The sequence below is a fragment of the Falco punctatus genome (genome assembly GCF_963210335.1).
Source record: "Falco punctatus genome assembly, chromosome: 2".
Lineage (NCBI taxonomy): Eukaryota > Metazoa > Chordata > Aves > Falconiformes > Falconidae > Falco > Falco punctatus.
The window spans coordinates 43,668,065-43,691,303 of NC_137581.1; the positions used below are offsets into that span (position 1 = coordinate 43,668,065).

At 37.6% G+C, this 23,239-nt stretch overlaps 1 protein-coding gene and 1 long non-coding RNA gene across 7 annotated transcripts in view; both read right to left on the reverse strand.

Annotated features, from left to right (window-relative positions):
* The window catches only part of DACH1 (dachshund family transcription factor 1), a 371,271-nt gene that overhangs the window by 259,540 nt on the left and 88,492 nt on the right, over positions 1–23,239 (reverse strand). The gene's annotated exons all lie outside the window — the stretch shown is intronic.
* Positions 1,386–5,606, reverse strand: LOC308059472. The gene is made up of 2 exons (XR_013926263.1): positions 4,867–5,606; positions 1,386–4,612 (listed from the first exon to the last, which is right to left on the reverse strand). It is a non-coding gene; the product is annotated as an uncharacterized lncRNA (long non-coding RNA).

Genomic DNA, 23,239 nt, shown 5'->3' on the forward strand with positions numbered 1-23,239 from the left:
ACAGAGAAATAGGTCTAGAGAAGGACAGCAAGCATGATCACAGAATGGGAGGTTTCCAAGACAAGGCTGAAAGAGTTTGACTCCTCTAGTACTGGAAAAGCAAAGGCTAAGGTCAGCTATAATTCTTCTCTTCCACAACCACAGTGAAAGTCTGATGGATTTATAAGGGAAGATTCAGACACAGAAGGAAACTGCAGGCTGCAAGTCACTGTTGTGAAGCAGAGTAACAGTGAAAAATACTGGTCAACCAGCTCTTTGCCAGCTCTCACCAAGTTATTGGTGCTAGTGGCCATGGAGAGAAAAAAAAAAAAAAAAAAAAAAAAAGGAACTCTAACCTACAGATTCACCAAAAATTAAATTGGTTGAGGAAGGGCTACATCGCAGGGTTCCCACAGTATGAGTGACTGAGGAAGCACCAGGGAAGGTCTCACTGGTGATATACCTAGCTGTTAGGTATGGTACGTTGTAACCCTGATTAAGCTGTACTGAAAAAGTAAAAAATGAGAACTTAAAAAGAACAGCATATATCACTATTTCCTTTTTTTATTATCTACCTATCTGTTAGCTGATAGGGTTTTAAGTTATGCCTATCAAAATGGTCTTGATAATTTTTTACCTTAGAAGATGTAGTAGTTCAAGTAAAAGCCATTTTTAGAAATTATGGATAAAGAAGAGCTACTAATGGGACACACTGATTGCAAGGCTTATTTGCAGTATTGCAAAACTAGGACAAGCAGTCCAGATACTATACCTCAATTTAGTATCGCCCACTATGATAAACTAGAGAAAAGTCTTACTTTCATCTGCATTCCACAATATGCAATTGCTTCAAAACTCCATAATATGAGACAAATCTATTCCAAATTATTTTAAACAATAAAAAAAGAAAAGAGAGAGAGACAAGAAAAGTTTGGATATCAAAGTATTCTGAAATAAACTAAAATTAGAAATAGTTTTCATAAGAAATATCAAGATTAACATTCCTTGATTCTAGTTTCCAGACTAAAATTACAAAGCTCTACTTCTTTCAGTCATATCACTTCATGTACAAAACTGTAGTTTTACTTAAATTCTAACATAGTTTTATAAATGTACATTTGATAGGTGACAACATCACACTGTAAATGCTTCAGAGAACTGTAAGACATTAAACCTTTAAAATGTCAACAGTTTAAGGAATCATAGCTTTGCACCAGTGATGCAAAAAGCATGCATCACTGTAACTTCTTCCTGGGTTTTTTGCCTTTTACTGGCAGAAAATATTGTTCTCGATATTAACTTCTTAAAACAAGTATCTGTGAAATCCTTTAGAATTACACAACATTGTAAATTGTAAGTAATTTTGAATAAATAATAATGTGTTTTATTTACTTGGTTTTTGTATAAAAAAAAAGATACAGATTCAATGCTGATTTTAGATGTCTTTGCTGTCAACTTCAGAGATTCAGTCAAAATCTAACTGAAGATTCCATAATTGCTTAAATAGCAGCTACTTTTACAATTGTCCTTAATTAGGTCCCAATTTAGCAAATCACTTGGCCATATGCTGAGATCCCACCGGATTTAGGAATGTGCACAGAGTTGTGCACACGCATCGCAGCTTAGCTGAATTGGGCTTTAACATTAGATTTTTTTTAATTATTTTTAATTTCTGGAACTGCTGTAGCCTTTTGAATTTTCTTATGTTTCTCCTGAGTTCTTGGGGATTTCAGCTACGGCTGCTTCTGACGTTTACATACAGGCAACTAAGATTTTTAAAATGGTAAGTTTATTTCTAAATGGAAAGGTTTGACCTGAGACTGAAAGAAGAACTTCAGAATAATTAAAAAAGAAATCAAATCAACTGAAAGGCAGATGGAACTACACCTAGTACCACCAAATCCTTTAAAACACGATGGGCAGCTCCTTCAAACAACAGGAAATCTCCAGCAAGATTGGACAGACTCTGATTATTGTAGGAAACTAAATAACTGAAATTGTTCCGGTTACCAACCAAATTTTATTTACTACTTCAGCTTTTCAAGTAATGTTGCTTCCCTACAAAACTCTGACATTCATGGAGCAGAAATTGTGAAACTCCTACATGGCATAGGAAAGTTTTTTTCCCAAGGGGCATATTCACTTCTCCCTTCTGTGCATATATATTGCATATATATTTGTCTAGTGATACTCATCCTCTGTGCTGAGACCAGAACTGTCCTTCGGGTCTTGTGGAGCCTGTAGCAACAGGACTTTCTCATCTGGACATCTCATCTTGGCAATATCAACAAACCCTGTCTTCAAAGACTATAATCCCAAATCAGTACAGTAAACTACAGTAAGAAAAAAATTATTTGGGGTCTTGCTATTCACCCCTGGGTACTCAATGATTCACTACGCACTCAGTTCATGTTTGCAAATTTACTTAGGCAAGGGGAGAGCGGGGCAGGGAATTGCTTTGTATATGAAAAAAACCTTCCATAACCCATGCCACTGAGTGAGAAACAGTCTGTCAAATCCATATTGTGGCATTAATTATGTGAACAGAGAGAGCAGGTAAAGTGGCTATACATCGGCCTTACATAGTTCTGAGTATCCCACCTTTAAGCAGTGTGGTGGAACTACAGAAGACGCAAAAAACAGCAACCAGGATTCAGAGACACCTAAATGAGGACAGACAAGAGGTCAATAAAATCATGAGTGAGGGGGAAGGGATTACAAGGGAACTATCTTATTCTATCATCATTTTTCACAACTACTTGAGAGTACTTCTTGAAGACATCAGGCAACAGGTTTGGAACAAATTAAGGAAATATTTTTTTCAGCTATCCCATGGAAGTCATTGCCAGAGGATGCTTTGACAGTCAAACTCCAATTCTGCGCACAAAGAGATTAGACAATTTAAATCCAGATAAGAAAGAGAGTCAAGATACAACTCAGGCCAATAAATTTGTAAATCACCGACTGGTTAAATACACTGTGTGCAAACACGGAAAGATCTGTATCCTAAGAAGCCTCTACTGGCAAATACTGCAGAAAGGGTAAGGGATTAGATAAATCTCTGTCCTTCCTTTTACAAGATGGTAACAGAAGACAGGAACGAGCTACTCTGGCAAAAACTTGGTAGTCCAATCAAAAAATGCTTAATTTCTACCCAACAGAAATACTGGCTTTTTAATTCAGAAATTTTTTCTCTGTGAGTGCCTGACGCACTATAAAGACACAGGGAAGCAGATTTACTAAGTTGACTACGCATGCATGTGTCAAGATTTAGCTTGCATAGGGTTAATCTGTACTATTCCATAGTTTAATTTTACTTTATCATCTGTTAATATGATTAATGAGTCAAAGATTTCTTATTAATGTTTTTAAGCAGAAACTCTCATCCAGTTATATACACTTCCTACATCTTCAAATGAAGATGAAGAAACACTGTTAAACAAACAGTTCTTCTTTTACTTTTTTCCACATGAAAGTTAAACATACTTGTGCTGCCTATGCTAAAACCAAAACCAGTATTTTAAAGCAGGATATCAAAATCATATGATGGTACACATATGACAAAAAATCAAAAACTCTGATACTTTGGCCTACATAAAGAGGGAATTCCCTTCAAAAGCAGACAGGAAGAAAACAGTCCTTGTTACTGTATCACATGGAAATGTGATTTTTATTTAATAGCATCAAAATATATTAAAATGTTCTAACATATGTACATAGAAGAACAATGTGTAGAAAAATTCAAAATAGGTATGAAGTGCTTACTTTTTAATGGTAACGGAACCACGTTATTATTTATAACTTTTAAATTAAAAAAAACGCATTACAAATAAAACAATTTATTGATATATCCAGGTACTTCTGAGACTGACAAAAGAGACCATAATAACACCAGCTGTCATATTCTATTACCTAAATATGCATTTCTGAAATTATTGAATGTTACATTATCTAGTTTCAGCATCATTGTGTTCTAGTATGTCATACACACTAGCTCCTTGCAAAACTTGTTTGCGTGCAGAAGTTGCATCATAAAAAACATAAAATATCTGTGGTTTTTAAGACAGTATTTCCACTGATGTTACAAATCTGGGCTCAAAATATCTTTCATTAAACTTTCAGAATTGTATTGACAATAATCACATAATTACCAATATTCAAAGGGGGCAAAGAGAGGGGAGTAGTACTGGGTCAAATCAATTTGTGGTGTTTGATTACTTACTGGCGGGGGGAGTGGGGGGTGGGGGTGGGGGCACAGAGTGGAATACAATAGAGAGGTTTTTCCATTAAGTTAATTACAGAAAAATATATTAATTTTTTTTTTTGTAAACAGACGTCACTGAAAAGCTGTAACTGTTCATGTATCATACTGGAATTTTTAAAATGGGAGATACTCATGCCTAGATCCTAAAGAGATGTCTTCAAACACAGAACACTGCTGATCCTCCACCAGATCAGTGATAGATATTTTTATTGATCATAACAATACACCCATTCAATTAATTTTTCTTCTGTTGCAGCCTAAGGCAACTGCTCACTTCATTGACAACAGGATTGGCATAATTACTAAAAAAAACCCATATGGATAGAATTTTTGTTTTGTTTTGATTTCTCAAATGTAAGCCATCCAAACCTAGAGGGGGAGGGGAGAAGAGAAGAAACACATTTTTCAGAAAAACAAAGTATTTCACTTTGACTTTCATAAATGCTTGTCTATGTGAGCTGTATCTAAACTGGCAACCAAAATTACACCACAAAATAGCATAATGGACATGGATTTTATTACTTTAATTTGATCATAGACCCAATAATGAAGGAAAGGCAGATAAAATTGACTAACTTAATATTTATGGGAACTTGAACTACTGAAGAGATTAGTACTTTTACCCAGTTAAGCTTCCAACTGTCAGCTGTCATTACAGGACCTGCCAAAAAAAGCAAATGATACCAATGTTGAACTTGTAACATGAGCGCTGGACCCTTTTAGTGAGAAAGAAAACATGCAAGTTAAACCAGGAAAATGCGTTGCTTCCTGGCTTTACATTAAGGACAAATCAATGTCCTGGTCCAGCCACAATAAACAAACTTTTTCCAGGATAGATCAGCTTGGTTTTCTCTACATGAAATGCCAGTGGAAGGTATTGGCAAACATCAGTGGAAAGCAAAAGACTCAGTCAGTTGAGGTTTTTTACAGGATCCCAAACAGTACGAAATTTGGGCACTCTCCACCTCCCTTACAGCTCATACCCAAAAAATCATGGTTCTGTCAATTTAATAAGACTGGCAACATTCACGGTCATCAGATGAGGAAAAACTCTCTAATGATAAAGCAATCATAAGACCAACAGACTGATAGCAGTAGATTTGAAGTTCAACATCAGTCCACTGCTACTACTGATAACTGGGATGTCCACAGCACTACCAGTTCGAACCCACATCCATTTCTAATGGAAATGGAAAATTGTGGTTGTTTCCAGCCAATAAGGACTTAATTTTCAGGTGGTGAAGCAGTCCATGATTCTTGACCAGTAAATACATAATGAATACAGAAAGTTAGCATAAGACTATTAGCCTACTGAGAATAAATAGTGATGCTCATATGTATGATTTTTTAAAAAAAAAAATGTCCCAAACTGAACATTCGGTTCCAATAAAGAACTGGCAGCCAAGGAAAAACTTGCAGCCACATTTTCAGCACGTGAAGACCTGTATAACACAATGCTATAATTTTGTGCTTGTTGAATGATATTTGCTTCAGCTAATAAAAAGCAGCCTGGCATAAACAAAAATGTGTGCATTGCTCCTGTCAGTGAAAGCTCCAGAAGATTACAAATGCCTTCTCAGGGACAGGGTAACCTTCCCCTACGCTGAGAAAAAATCCTGTGCATGAGAAACAGGCTAATTTATAGGATTTTGCAACTGAAGGCCTTCTCCAGTGTGGAAAGAACATGTTTCAAGTATACAGTGACTGCACACATTTGTATGCATACATACACATACATATGTATGTTTGTGATGTGTGCACACCCACACATCCCTTACTGAAAAGACATGCTTTCATCGTGATTAAGTAATCTAATATGTAACCTCATATGCTGAAAAAATTGTCATAAGAGAAATTTTAGACACTTTATCCTATATAGCATTAGAAAGCAGTCTACAAGACACCTTTTCCCAAATGACTACATGTCTCTAGATTATAACAGGCCTGAACAAACAATTTTGGAGTACCTGTATCATGACGGGCTCATAAAAAAGTTTTCTTCTCAGAATTTCATTAATTCTGGTCATGAGCCTGGTAGGAAATATTTAGTGTAATACCTCTATCTATATCAGACTGAGGACCAAGTGGCACACTCACACTCTAACCAGCCATTTTCTGCAGCTTTCTTTTCTTCCTCCCTTTCAAACTGGATTATGACTTTTGGGTTTATTACTCTGTTTTCACATAATCTGGCACAACTGCAATCCTACAGTAAAGCATCTAGTGGATCATAGCCTTGGTAAGTCTGTAGACCTACCACAGTCATTAATCATCCCATGCACCAAAAAAAAAAAAAAAAAAGAAAGAAAAAAAGAAAAGAAAAAGGGGCGGGGGGGGGAAGTCTGAAAACCTTAAAACATACTTCTTGTCTCTCCTAGGCTCTCCTGCTTCAACTTGGATAAATACGTAACTACTATGAAGAGATCATCTCTCCTTGGGCTGTGAGCTGGTGGACAGTCTGGAAGACAGCCACACTAAAGCATATTCTTCAGTGATGTGTATCAGAGGGATAGGGCATGGCTTCTTTATGTACACGTAGTTAGAAAGCTCAAACTGTTACAGCACACCACAGCATCGTGCAACCATTTCCAGAAGTTTGTAACTCATCTCTATGCCCCTTGTCTTTCAATAAGCAAGTTTTATGAAAAAAAAATGCTGCAAAATGCAACAACAGTCAGGATGTTAGCTCAAATATTTTCTCATGATTAATAAGAATATTGCATTTGTGTAAAACTGCTTTGGGGGGAATGGCTGAAATTAGTTTTGGTAGGAGGAAGCCATAAAATGATCATAAAATTGTGAGCACTTATTCTGGGGCAAACTTTGTGTGATTTATAGCAAATCCCACCTCTGACATGAGAAATTAGAAGAGAAACTCCAGCTTCTCTATGACTTTTGTGTAGAAGTCAGAGGACTACTGTAAAATAAACAGTTGAAGTAAAATTAATAGGACACACTACCTATGTACGTTTGGAAGCTACTTATTTCTGCTCCCAGAATGGAGGGGGTGGGGAGGTGGGGGGAGCCCAAGCTGGTTATAATAAGATGTTAATGAGTAAACAGGGTAACTTAACAACTGTTACAAGAACTTCACAGGCACTCTGTGAGGCCACAGAATGCGTCTTAGTCTAATTTTGGCAATGACAAAGCGATGGTAGCATCTCGGTGCCTCTCAGAACAGAATCTGATGCCACCGAGGTATGAAGCTGGACTCGGCTGAATATCTGGATAAGAGTATCCATCAACAGCCTTTTCCAATTCACACAACACTTGAATGAAATTCTCAGCACAGCTTCCATCCGCATTCCTTAAGAGCCAGTAAGAAACTTAAAATATTTCATAGGGCCTTGCATTAGGCAGATTCAAGTATTCATTTAATACAGACTTTTTTTTATTTCTTTCTTGTCCTCCAACTTCTCTTTCCCTCCATTTTAATCACATTCATTTTTAAAGCATATATTGTTTGAAGAAGAAGTTTCATTATACGAGTAGACAAACTCCGTTAAAAATATTTTTTAAAGGAGTTCTCTATTGTTTTGGTTTGGATTGTTGAGCTTTTTGTTTTGCATTAATGGTCAAATAAATCAAAAGATGACACTGTACAATGTAAACGCATAACCATGAATAGCTGTTTACATGGATTTTAAATATTTTGGTAATGTGCAGTGCGCAAATTACCAAGATATGAAGAGAAGTTCTGATTTACATTGTGCAAGAATGAGGTTCATACACTATTTATCCTCTGTTTATTTTTACTAATCTAAATTATTACAATAAAAGAATAGCAATATGTGGTCACATAATTAGCTCTTACAATAATTATAAGGGGAAAAAAGCCCTCACTGAAGCAAACATGCATTTCTGTGTGATTTAAACAGGAAGTCCTCAATGATTAACATTAATTGAGAAAAGGCTTTTCTAGCAAAAAAAAAGGAAAAGAATCCTGTGTGAAACATTAAACAAACTTATCTGATATTTATGTTTTTTCTTTAATAATTAATGAAATGTAAATAGTCAAGGGAGTCTAGAGTTTTGCTTTGTAACTAGCTACTATTATAAATGGCAGTCAGATGTTTACAGAATACCCAGAACCCTTTTGTGTGGAAGGAGGTTACAAACCTGCCCCTTTTCCCTGTTCAAAGTCAAAAATAATGGTGCCTGATCCCCAGAGCATTCATTGCAAGAACTGTTTGCATATTCAGTTATTGTTTCTGCTGCGTCAGTCATCTGCTGAAGTTCACTCTAATGTGGCCCTGATCAATTCTGCCAGCTGTGCTTAAGTGCTGTTTACTATAATAACATCACACTGCATTCTTATTTGGCAACAACAGCTATGACAGCACCTAAATGCATTGAGAAGCCAAGATTTTATCATGTACACAGATCAAATTGGAATTGTTTATGGAGGCCAGTGTTGTTCTATTTCTGTCCTTTCTAGTGAATACCAATATCACAATAATGGCTTTGCCAAAAGCATTACTACTCTGCCCTTTCTAATAAGTGAAGGTCTTGTTGATCTAAATACTCTATAGGACATGGAAATGATTTCATTACAGCGGCATCCACATTTTCACTAGATAAGAGAGAGAACTTAGAAGATGGGTAGATTAGCTAGAGAGATATGAATCAGTGTCACTCAAGAAAGTACAGAAATATTTCATTAATATACCAATATATTTGTTAACGTTCGAAAAATAATGTAATTATCCAGTGTTTTAAAGGAAAAGAAAGAAAAAAATAAACCAGAGTAATTGAATAACAACAGAAACACTCGGCGTGGCACAAAGGTCTCCAAACACATTTGCAACATTTCAAAGTAGTTTCACATATTTTTCCCAATATGCCCAACAGTTCGCTTGGCCATATGTTAAGTAAATCAAATGTCTTCAATATAGAGGCATGGTGAAAAAGCCATAAAGAATGAACCTGATCCTCCTTCTCCTGAAATCAGTTATAAATACAGCAATAGAATCTTGTCCTGGGAGTTATTTTTTACACTGTGATAACACCCCACAGTATGCTAGATGTTTTCCAAACACAGATGAAGATACATTTCCGGACAGCATACATATAAAAAAACAGTGACAGATGAAGCAGGGGAAGGGGGGGAAAAGAATAAGATATCCACAAAAAGGTTGTAATATTGAAAAGCATAGGTCTTATTAGCCTTGCTATTTTTATTTTGAGGGAGAGGCTTTTCCATTATCTTTGAGGTTTATAGTGCTGAGCTCCCCTCAGTTTATCCTCCTATAATTCAGTCTTTCTTTTTTCTACCCTCATCAGCTTCCACGTGCTGCTGAACTGTCCTTTCTTCTCCTCATAGCCAGTATTCAGTCCTTCCCTTCCCATAAGGACAAGTAAGTCTTCACACAGACCGCTGAAATGAAGAGAGGGGTTCTGGGGAACTATAAACATGCACTCATGGGACTGAAGCAAAGGAAACTTCACAGGAGCACACTGGGCTTTGAAGACCATCCAATAAAAGTCTTTGTTAGGCCCAGAGAGGTGTAAAGACAGTTCTGAGAGATAGTTCTTGAAAACTAAAAAGATGGGAGACGATGAGATGAAAGACATCCAGAGATACGGAACCAAGGAATTAGGTAGGACCTTGTAGGAAATTTCAAAAAAGATGAGCTTGATATATTGGCGAAGGTGGGGTTCAAAGGGAAGACTAGCATGGCCATATCTGCCAGCCATATTCTGAAAAGCCTGAAATATGTCACAAGAGCAGACTTCTTGCAAGCACTTCTCTACACTGCAGCAAAAATTCCCTCCACTATATGGAAATGACTAGAAATGTTGACCGTGTGCTGCCCCAAGAAAACAGACGGAGCAAAGCAAAGAAGCCTCCTCTGCAGTACTCATCCTGCTGCAGCACTTGGCTGAGTAGCATGCAAGAGGTGTTCTGGGTAAGGTACAAGAAGCGTCAAGAGACACAGGGAGGAGGCAGAGAAGTGACACAGGTTGCACAACCCAATAAAAAGTTTTCAAAAGAGAACCCACCACTAAGTAATACTGATTAAAAGAGGTGCTACAAAAACACAAAGATGTTAAACATTTCTCACCCCAACAGCTGCACAGAAAAGAATTCAAGAGAATATAATGAAATCCTACACACATTCAATGGGAAGTTCACAGAAGCTCAACTGGTGATTCTTCCAACTCTACAACCATAGATGCAGCTGAGCTGTTTAAATCAACAAAGCCATGTAAAAGACTCACATAATCTGAAGTGTCGCCCAGACATAGATGACCTGCCTGAAGAGTGTACTTTCAGCCCTAAATTTAATTTTCTTTGGGGGATTTAAGGTAAGTTTTAGTTTTGATTTGCAAACCCAAAGAAGCGGTTTTTTAATGGGGAAAAAAAAAGAAAGAAATAAGTAAGTAATAGCAATGTGCTTTGGATTCTATGCATTCCGTTAACTTCTGTCAAGTTACTGGACTTAGGAATATTACACAGAACATGGATAAATCTTAATATGCATTCATGTCGTACATCCTGACAGCAAGGCTCCTTCTGAGCAACCGTAGAGCATGCTGAGGCTGTGTATTGAAAAATACTGCACACTTGGCTATTATAGATCCATAATACAGTCAGGTTTGCACCAATATCAAAACATGTTATAAATTCTTACTAAAATATGAAAGCAACGATGCCTATTTAAATTCATGTAATGCTAACATAATTGTATAGCTCTAGGAACTGCAATATTGACAAAGGTGTTCTAATTTTTCTTTCTTAAGATGTTTGAATATAAAGAATGAATACATTTTACGTAGTTATGAAGAATTTTGTGACCAATTAAGAAAACTGATGGACATTCCCAATTCCCGGTGCAGCTGACTGGAGACATGAGCCCTCACAGAGTCACAAGATGTCTGTCCTTAGCACTTTGCAAGATAAAGTCAACCTGTAATTGCTACGCTTTTTCTTCATTCTCTCCGTAACTTTTATAACCAGCAACTGACAATTTAATTGCTCTTCTGGTAATCTCTTAAATACTAAGTTTAAAATGGGGGTGATTATTTACAGTGTATGCATAACCTGTGGAAGTCAGGGGGCTGCAGAGCAGACCTTTACCTTAGCTGGGTTAAATAGTTAGATTGTTGCTTTATGTATAAATAAATCCCTGTTTCATCATGGCCTTACAGAAAACAAGACATCCTTCTAAATTCATCATCAAGTTGCCAGGCAGACTCCAAAACAAAAATAATTCATTCAAACTGTTTAATCTACTCAGTGCAGATTGACAGTATCTTTATATATTTTTGAAAGCTCTCTTAACATTAGCTGATACTTTAGTGTGGGAAGAAACTAAAAGCTTTCTACATATAAAAGTTCATCGTTTACCTTCTCACAGCTATCAGATAAAAGCATAAGGGCAATGAAGCCACAGCTCTCAGATATATTACTCCCAAAGGAGAGAACCCAAATGCATCAGCATCCGTAAAGGCAGGACGTGTGAGCTTTGACTAAAGAACAAATGCTATACAAGAGAAAGACGCCTGAGAAGAGGTAACCAAGCCTATTAACATCCCTGTGCCTGAAATTGGAGGGCTCTGCGCCTCCAAAGAAATGAAACGGCTTTTGCTAGAGGTATATAAATAAATAAGTGAGAATACTACTTCAGATGTTTTAGTGAACTTTCTTATGAATGGATTGCAACACACAATGACAGAACTCCCTCAATTCCGCTTTCCAATAACTCCAAGGCACTAGGGATGTGACAGCATGATGAATACCACAACAGACAGCTCCAATATGGTACCATTTCACCAGATCAATATCTCACTGCAATATAAGAAAAAAGAAGCTGATATTAGTCTACACAGTGTATTACAGATGAGGTACATTTCTTCTTACTGCACTCATGCTGAACCAAAGCAATAATTCATAGACGCCTTTAAAAGGTTTGCACACTACAAGCACATGCAAAAAAAGGCTAATCTTGGCTTCAACATCTGTTTGAACATGCAATATCTTAAAGCAATAAGTACATAGGATTCTGTGTATGTATCTATTAATCTACCTATGTATACCACAAACACAATGATAAACAAATCTGGAGACGGAGAAGTAATGGGATTTATGTATGCTGTGCGGTTCCTTCAGGAACAGCTTTACTCAGGAACAGATTACATATTAATCAAACATTTCTTAGCAAGTCAGTGTGTCCCTTCTCTACCCTTTTTCTATGAAGACATAGGAACATTTCTAACTGAAGCTACAGCAGGTACCATTTTAAAAGCCTTCATTTGCCAACAGCAATCACAGGTTTTTTTTTCCTGTACTTCAAATAGGAAATGAGTGGGAGATCTCAGTTACTGCTGTGTGATAAGTCCTTGCAAATTTAACCTTTTTATAGCAACTACTGTAACTTTCAAAATAGAAAACAAATATGATGCCTTGGTAAAAATAATATATTTAAGGCTAGCAAAAAGAAACTATAAAATAGACATTATCAGAATATGTGTTCACTTTCCATCTTCCCCAGTATTCTCAGAAGAAAACTAATGGAGAGAAAAACAAAATCACTAGTCTGAATAATAATATTGGACTTTATTTCACTCTGATAATGCCATAAATGCCTAATGTAAATTGTAAATTATGTAAATTGTGCATAACCTAATGGGTATAGTTGAACAAGTAAAATAATATAGCTATTTTTACCTCTGAGAATGTGGAAGATAACACAAATGATCAAATGAATTTATTCTGGCTTTTGACAGCTGTCTTTAATTGCTGTTGATTGTTCTCCTTTCCAGTATCAAACTACTGAAGTAAAAAGGAGACTACTTTAAACTTTCATTACACTTAAGAATACCTACAGATTGTGTGACATTTTATACCTTTTTTCACTTTCTTCCTCTTTCTCTTTTTGCTTTGGCTTATTTTTTTTCAATGGTAACACTGCTTAAAGGATACAGAGTGTTTGGAAATACAAGTGGAAACTACTATGTAATGTAAAATTAATTTTTACATATATATATAGTTAATAATGCATCATTCCTAATGTATAGCTAAAAGGACTTTGTGAAAATTAACTGTGGTATGGTAAATTGAAAGACAAGCTGAAGGTTTTAGTACAGCAAGAAAAAAAAGGACCAAAGTGTTTAACTCCATTGCCAGTTTAGAGATACAGTACTATATACCACAGACCATCACCACAGCAATAATTGTGACAGAGTATCAAGTGCCAGAGTTCCCTACAGGAAGGTATCACAAATTTAACTCTCTTATGAAATTGGACCAAAGCCAGATGGACTGAGAAGTCTGTAGTTCAGAATGAATCAAAAACTTCAGTTCCAGGACTCAAATTTTTCAGCCGTCCCTCCAGGACAGGAGGATACAAACTACAACAGAAGTCCCTGCAAGTGAGTTTCATGGAAAAGGATTCAAAAACTCTGGAAGGAAAACTACAACAGATTCACAATAGAATGCATATGCAAAAAACTACCAGAATAAAAACACTTCTTAGGCTTCATTCTGGTCTCTGTTGATGTGATTCAAAGCACAGAAGTTGCCTACTAAGTGAAAGACATGAAAGTGATGACCTATTTACAGTGCTGGTCCCTCTTTCATTAACCTTCCAGACTTACAAATGAGGTGGTGATGATGATGACTTAGGCACCCGGATTTTCTAACTCTGTATGTACTTTGTGTATTCACCACTTAAAGGAAGAAGAAGCAACAATTTAATGCTCTAAACAGAAGCCTTAAATAGATAATAAAATGTAGGACAAAAGAAACAATCAGTAGAATGTATAAACAGGATTTGAATTCACATTAAGAAATAAACCATACATTAATGTAATACCAAAGTATACCAAAGAGTAAATACACTCTGACTGAAAGAGTGATTATTTGATCACATATGAGCAACCACCTGATGTCATACCAACTCGCATTTGACTGGTCTAGCAGCCATGCTTGAAGCCACCCCCTGACTTTTCCCATGCATGCTTTTATTAGTAACATCCAAGAAATCTGCCCCATAAGAAAGCGTAAACATTGCCACCAAGTCCATTTACCAGGCTGCCTAAATTTTTATCTTCCTAATTTGCAATAGAGAATCTGCACATATTTCAAGGCAATGGCACCATTCACAGGACAGAAGCCCTAATTATACAGCTCTTCTTTCTGTTTTAATAGCATTGCCCAGATTCTGGGTGCTGCTCAAACAGCAAAGTTCTTGTCCTGAAGGGGAAAGATGGTGGGGCTGACTTACAGAAGCTGAAAAGAATGCAAGATGATCAAGCTGGTACTTACACACATACATACACATACACAGGTGTAAATATATCCATTGAACTTGACTAGAGTGCTAAAGGTTACATTCACGCACAGGCATTAGTGAGTTGAGAATTAACTCATTAAATACGCTACCATGAGTAAGGGTTTTAAAGGTGATAAGTCTGCCACATATTGCACAATATTACATCAAAATCTGTCACTTGTTCAACTTCTAAAACTCCTGATAGTGAATAATTACATAAAGAAAGGGGAATAAACTAAAGAATGAGAAACTTTAAATGATGAACACACTTCTTCCATTTAACCATCCTGAGATCACGTTCAGACATATAAAGCTCAAAGACTGAAGAAACCTGGATTGAAGAAACCGAAGACTGAAGCAAAACCTGGTCTGGTATTATTTATTTACATAGTCAAAAACCTCCCTGCTATGAGCTGAGAATTTTGTACTGCATTTAGGAAGGCACCTAACTGCTTAAATCTAGATCATGTTAGTTTTATAGCTTCATGGACCCTTAGCTTTTGTAATAGAATCTTTCTGGTTCCTTTTCCTTTGTTCTATACTGTTCAAAATACTGTAAAACCTATTTTACAAGATATTATAAGAACTTTCCCATAATCAGTAAACACTGATTAAGTGCAGTATGTGATAGGCTACCATGGACATTTTTACATAAGAGATACCCCATGGAAGACTTGCAAATTCTCTACACCACCAACCAGAAGACTGTGTCAAGTATTAAATATGGAAAAAAGACTTTTAGCCAATCAGGATTTTACCCTTATACTATATACTGTTTAGGTTTTGTACAGCCCTTAGTACAGAGACCTATCACTATGGCTTCGTGGCACTGTGATGACAACTCACTGAACATAAATGACACGTTTGCAAAGCCTAAACTGTTGAAATTCTTATATCATTTTCATAAAACATGTTTTCTTAAAATTAACCAGCATTTATGAAAGGCCCTGAAATATAATCACCTAAAAAATAAATGAAACAAAAACCGACTACAGTTGTTTGGTTTTTTTTCTTCAGTAGCTATAGTTTAAGAAAATCCAACAGGTTATTTAAGAACATCAACACTGGAAGATAAGCAGTGCAAGATCTAAATCCTAAATCACTGAAGTGAATGAGAAGACCTAAGATGTATCAAAGAAAAAAAAATGAAAAAAGCCGGAGACTCCATCTTCATTAGCAGCAGTAAACCCAATGTGAGACAGAAGTCCAAGATTTGTTAAATGTTTTGCTATTACATTTTGTTTTGTTCTGAATCATCCGTGTGCCTTTAGTGATGCCGAAATAGACAGAGGCCGGTTCCCCGTATGCCATGGACTAATAAAACATCATTTCTGTAGAAGAGTACAGAAAATCTTCAGGAGAGTTCATTGAATGCAACATCATGTAATTGCACATAAACTCGAAAGTATATTTTCCATCAAAATATCTAATAATGCATCATCACAACAGCTTGAGTTGAAACATCATTTAGTTCAAGTTCCAACAACATTTAGTACTTCGGTCAGACGCGAATCTAAGGTGAAATGTAGCACAGCGCGCAATTCAGAGAAACCATGACTAGTTCTAGCTTAAGTTTTAAAACAAGTATTATCCCATATTAGCGCGAGACTTTGGGTTTAGCCACAACGCAACTTCTTAAAAAACAAACAAACAAACAAACAAACAAACTGGCTAATTACCGCGGCTTTTAAAACGGCGGCGGCTGCAGCGCTACCGCGCTGGGCTCCCCGTCCCGCGGCCCGGCTGCCGGGCCCTGCAGGGCGGCTGCCCAGGGGCTTCCCGCCCGCTGCCGGGCCAGCCTTTGTCTCCTCTCCTGTAGTCCTCTTTAAATTCTCACCTTGCTCTGCCCTTGTCATCAAGTCATTCAAGCACAAAGCAGGGAGCACGGGAGTGTTTACTCATTTCCCAAGTCCATTATCTTACACATTAATCACTGGTCTGGAACTTTTGGACAATGCTGAATCTGTTACCCTTTTCTCCCTCCCTCCCCCCCCCCCCCCCCCCCCCCTTTTTTTTTTTTCTTTGTAGCTGCTTTACTCTTGGGTCTGATAGTTCACCGGTTCCAAGCTGTACTTACACTTGATGACCTCTACGTCTGATTATTTAGCTACTCTTCCCTTTTGGTTTTGGTTGGGTTTTTTTTTTTAAAACACTTCAAAAATAAGCAAATGAATGCATGGAGTTAGCAACAGTGTTTTCCGTCTTTGAAAGTTGCTCTTGCTTGAGGAAATAACAAATGTAAACACTCCAATTCTAAAAGGCGTATTGCCTATATGAAGCGCAAAACTAAAGATAAGGGACGTGTTTCTATAACGGGACTGGAGAGAGTTTCTTTAGAGCAACCAGGTTTCCCCGGACAACCTGAAGGAGCACACATCTTTCCCCTCCCCATCCCCCCCCCCCCCCTTTTTTTTTTCTTTCTAATTGTTAATGAAAAAGCAGCGAAAAGTTATTTGAGAGTGCAGGAAGTTTGTTGGTGTAGCAATACATCTTCTAAACCAGCATAAAGTTTACTTGCAATAACGATTGGAAAAAAGGAAAAAGAAATAGGTGTAAATCTGGACAGCTGGAGGCTCTTGAACTACACTTGTTGAAAGATTTGTTTGTGAAACACGCATTTTATTGCCTTGTATGCATGTTATAATGAGGCATGGACAACTGCAACATTACACTTAATGATTGCATTTCTTGTTTCAGCCAGTTTCCTTGTCCTCTTGCAATTAACGCTTTCCCAGATCACCCAAGGCTACGGGGGGGGGGGGGGGGGGGGGGAGAAAGGAAAAAAAATGTGAAATTCACATAAATGAGCAATGTCAATAGTTTAGAAAGAGTTACTTAGAGAACAAAGGGCCCTTATGAGGCACTAGTGAGAAGAAATGGGGAAAAAATGAGTCCTCACAATGTCGGCCTTTTCTCCCCGCGACTTGTTATCAAGCAGCCCGCGCGAGCCCCTCCGATCTGCATGAAAATACGTTTCGTTCCATTCACTCATTTGCATTAATTTCTGCCATTATATCTGCAAATGGCCGCATGTCTCGGCGGCACAATGCGGCAGCCTATCACGGCCGGCGGCGGCGGCACCAGGTGCCCCGCTCCCCCCCCCCGGCTCCTTTCAGGCGGGTGGCGGCCGCTGACAGGCCCCGCTCGCCCCGCCGTCCCGGGGACTCCTCAATTGGATTTGCTGGCGGTGACAAAATTGTCGCCGGCCGGAGAGGAGGGGGGCTCCTTTGAGCGGGCGTCTATCACGCTGCCATGGGAAAGCGAGAGGCGAATGATTCTCAGTGGCTTCTGATTTCCAGTATTTGTTCAGCATTAGGCCCACTTATCTCCGGGAGAAAAAGCAACATGTAGAGAGAAAGTGACAGGCAGAAACACGCTCCCTCGCCCCGCCATTCTCCCCGCGCTCTGTATTCAAACAAGGGGGCCCTATTACACTGAAAGCTCCGGATCAGCCTCACTCAATTATCGCCGCTAATCCTTATAGCTCTATAAAGTAAATATTTCATTACAATTTCAAATAAACAGTCACCCAATCTAATGAAGCAAGAACTCAAAGTGGCAATGTCATAGAACTTGTTACCGTCATCAAAGGAAAGGACACAGGCCAGCCTGCTAATAACGTTAAAAAAAAAAAAAAAAGGTTCCCGAGCAGATTCACGAGAAGGGGGGTGGGGGGGTGGGGGGGTGTTATTATTACTCACTTCGTCCTTTCTGCCTTTCCAAATATTCCTCAACCCGCAAAACCACCTTTGTTTTCCCATCGATGACTGCTGGCGCGCTGGGCTCGATCCTGGCCCTGGCTGGGATTAGCCGAGGGCCAGGAAATGTCACAGCCCCCTCAGAACCCAGCGCCTGCCAGAGCTCCCTGGCACCTGCCAAGGCCACGGCTGGGTACCTGCATCAACCAAACACTATTTTAGTAGTACAGCTGCTATTAAAAATGAAGGGAAAAAAAGTTAATTCAGGAAGTCTCCAAACCTCGCCAGCACTTTATTCCGCCCCGCCCCCCCCCCCCCCCCCCCCCCAAGTCTGACACTTAGTATTCCTGCCACGTATTTATACGGGAAGATGTCAGCACCTTTATAATCCCCCAAGACAGGCCAAGAGGTAACAGGGTGTTTTGTGCAGCAGTTTTCAGGACCCCAAACCTCTTCCCGGTTCTGACACGGCAAAGGTAACAAACACACTTTTGCAGGCACGTAGCAGCACTGTTATTCCCTGCTACTTTTAGGCAAGCACATCATAAAATCCCTTCTATAAACTTTGATTAACTTGGGTTACCTGTGAAGTAGCCAGGCTTTTTTATCCACAATTGGTACAACGGGAAGAATGCTACCCTAAGTTTGTGTCTTGCACCACTTTTCAGAAAATTTGTCCTCTTCCTTCTGCCCTCATCTCCTGGAGGCCTTTCCCACTTCCCTCCTCCTTTTCTTCCCCCCTCCCATTCAGCTGGGGAGAGGGGGGATATTCTTTGTCATTCCCTCTCTTTCTGACACAAAGGAAACGGGCTTTTCTTCTATCAGCTGTTCACAGAGGAGATACCCAGTGCCTCTTTGAGAAACCCGAGAAATACTGAGATCTCAAAGCAGAAAGCTGTTAGGTCAGCATGTAAAATTCAAACACCCCTAGAGTAAATATTCACTGAGCAATCTTCTTAGGCCCTGCTCACATTCCCATGTCATCCACATGTCCCAACACTAACCCAAGGTTTAATACTAAAAATACCCCTACAAGGCACCATTCTGGGCTGTGTGCAGTCGTCCTGCAAGCTCAGCAAAACACTAGGAACCAAACTAGCAGATTTCTGCCTCATACATCACCACCTTCGATCAACTGGCACCAATAAAAATAAACCCCAATTACGGTATTTCACAGACTCCATTTCCAGGAGGTAAATGTTAAGCATGCAAGTTTCAGTAAGTCAACTGCTTGTGAACTGTTGAAAAAACCAGTATTACCTCCCAGTAACGTTCTAGTGCACCTCTGTAACCCCGTTAACCATGCCATCATAGACCCAACTGGTTGCAACCATGCAGTCCTACAAATCAGGAAACAGAATATCCATCTAAAACTCTTAGAACAAAACAGTCACAGAAACGCTGACAGAATAGCACAATAAAAACGTTTATTTGGCCATAATGCTGGAAGATACCAGGCTGCATAAATACAGAAAAGAGAGCCACAAGTAAGAAATTACCATATGTATACAGACATCCTTCAAGCACACTTTAGCGCCTGTCATAAGCAGACCTGATAAAATTAACCCATACAGAGAAGGCTAACATAAAATCCTATACCAATTTAAGCACTTAACACAGAATTTGAGTGTTACACTGGAAGGTCTTGAGAATGTTCTTCTGCAAAGTACTGAAACTCACCCTCAATTAGTAGCTACCCATTACCCCAAATTACTGCTATTCAGATGTCAATCAGTAAGGATGCACTACAGGAATTAAAGGAAAGAAGTCACTTACCACAAGTACTCCCCCAAAGATTGCATTGTCTTTATTTCTTCAGTTATTCTGTATACATTTTTATCCCTGAAAAAATATTTTTCACTTTCTGATCTCCACTTCGGTACTCAACTATGATTCAGAAATAAACAGCTTTTCCAATGGAAAAGAAAAAAAATAAGCAAAGCTAGTTCACTATCTCACATCTGTACATCACAAGATTTACATAAGAATCTGATTTTCATCCAGGCAGAGTTCCTTCAACTCTTGTTAATCAATGGTGAAATAAATCGTGAACACTTTAAAGTGCTAAACATAATTTCCTTATCTTAAATATGAATATTCAAGCATAATAGTAACCATTAGGTCAAGTCTAGGTAAAAGGGCATTTTTAATGGTTTATTTGTTTTTTGACTCCTGACACATTGTTTTAAACAAATGTTGATCTTTCAGATAAAAGTAGAACTTTCACTGAAGAAAAGCATTACATTTTTTCAACTGAAGGTGGTATTTGCTCCAAAAAGATGTGATAATGAGAAAGCCAAGAGTTCCTGCTCTACCTTTCCTATTGCTGATGGACAAGACTACGCTAGGAAAAAATGAATTTATGACCTATAACAAAACTAAAAACTGGAATATAGCTCCTTCATTTCCAGGTAACTCCTTTAATGAACTTCAAGTTAACGTATGATTGAGAATTTGGTTTTATATTAGGTACTTTGATACAAAGACTGTTTCGATTTTTTTCAACGTCACAAGATTAAGTTAGACTTAAAATTATACAGTAAGATATTTACAAAGGTATTTATTCTTTCATATAATGCCTTAGATAAAGATTAATACTTGACAGTTTTAGACCTCCTCAGTTCAGAAAGGATATTTCTTAAATCAGCAAATGATCTTCCCTGGTAAATCTAAAATGCTATTTCTGTTTCAAAAAGAACAAAAAAAAATCATGTAGGATGTATGGAGACTCTACAGGAGAACAGATTTACTAAGCAAGATTACAAAACAAATTAATTTCATTTTACATTTATTTTAGTTTCATAGAGCAATAAATACAGGGATGGAAGTCTCTCCCCATGAGAAAAAGAAAGCTGTTCAGAAATGTTGCTGCAACAAATTTGGATACATCCTGTTCCAGCCTGAATTGTGTGGAAAGTGAGGAGTGAAGCCCCAACTATAACCACAAAATCACACGTGTGTAGTTGCACAGCATATTAACTTCAGCCTAGCCTCTTATTTTAAATTGTTACTTTCCTCCAACTGATTGTAATTTTAAATAAATAAATAAATACATTTTACAACTTAAAACAGATCAAGCAACATGTATTATCTTTTCCACTATAACAGTTTCCATTGCCATACTCCATATATTTATAGCACTTATATATATATATTTTTTTTTTACTGACTTAACATACAGAACTATTTACCAACAAACATACTTAGGAAGAAACAACATGGAATATAAAGTATTGAGAAAAAATAAATAAATAAAAGCCATAATTTTTAACACAATTTCACCAATTTTTAAATTCCTTTCAAACTGTTTGGAAAAATCCAGTTTTGTTTCATTTTTTTCTTAATTTCTTTTCTTAAAACATAAATTTGTCTGGTTATTGCATTGCTTTTGAAGATTTTGATATGCAAAACAATATATGAGTGTAAACATCTCAACAAGGATGCAAAATGTTGCATTCTATAACAGTTATTTCTTAACATATGTAATCAACTCACCTTTTCACACATTATCCCCTTTATTCTGCTTTTAGCTATAATTATGTGTCTTTAGATCGTATTAATATCAGGTTTGGTTATGTCAAAGGTATTCTTCCCTTACATGTTGATAACTTGATTTTATGATTGCAGACAAATAATTTTTGAAGTAAGTAATTCTGAGATAGACAAGAAGTGACTTGAAGATAAAGACATGGATCTCCATACAGTCAAACAGTGAGAAAGTCCTTAGATCTACAGTCAGGTATTTTAAGGACAACTGCTTGAGTAAGGGTGTTCAGGGTTAGGCAAGTGGTACTGGAGCTGCACATAATCGATACAGTTGAGTAGGTGGAAAAGAGATGAGATTTGATGCCTTAGAAGCTGCAATTAAAATTGATTAAACTTTTGAAAAATAATTGACTAAAATATTACATTATGTAAGTAGCATTCTCCACCTCTCCATGCAGTATCCCATCTGTATGTCTTCAGTCTCCCTTTGAATTCCAAGCCTCCTCAGCACTGACCTGAAAAGTTCTGGGTGGAGCTTCTCAGGATGGCCCAGCAACCCCAGTTTCATCAAAACTGAGCCCACTTTTCCTACAAGAGATAACTACTGCATTACAAGCTCACACCCTTAGGGCTAGATCCAGACAAGGTGACTGGTAAACATGGACCTGACAGCAAAAAATAGAAACTTGTAGGTGTTAGGAATAACCAAGACCAAACCAGCACAGAAAAGCTGCTGGTACTGAGAGGAACCATTTCTTCACCATTTCTTTGTATATTTAATCTGAAGTTTTGCACTACTACAACATAGCTGGCTGTGCCAGTAGGTGAGCAAGGTAGTCAAGTGGGACCTTCACCCTGATCTCAGTTTTCCTAAGTGTACCAAACCCAGGTTATTCAAAGCTAAAACTTCAAGCAGTTCAGCTTATGCAGGGAAAGCGCAGTAGAAACTAAAAGACAAGGGATGTTATTTTCTTCCTAAGAATCTTTATTTTGACCAAATTCTCTGAAAGCTAGAGCTTATGGGTACAGTAATTTTAATTATTCTAATTCATAGTTACAAGCATGCTTCATTTGCTTATTAATGCAAACATCTGAGCTGTCCGCATTTGTCTTCTGAGAAACACAACTGAAATTATTAAGTGTAATTTTAATTTTTAAATAAATACTGTCCAATTATAGGGAAAGAGTGCCTCAAAAAAATTAATGCCTTTTTACGAATCCTTGTTTTCTAAAAATGTTTTCCTCTCAAACTTTCCTACCTATGTTGATTATAGCATAATTTCTAAACTTAAAAAAAAATTAGATATAGAATTAAAGTAAGCATAACATTTGGATAAGGTTGAAAGGTGGTTAAAGGGGTAAGACTTTAAATGCAAACAGAATAATAATTAATTGCTAAGGTGCTTTTGGGAAAAATCATACACTTGACCCAAGCTGAAGGCTGAAATATTAATCTGTTTCTATGACAGAGATCAAGCTTCACAGTAGCTTTTTATCCTCCTCATAATAGAAGCAACAGTTGTAAACCATAATGT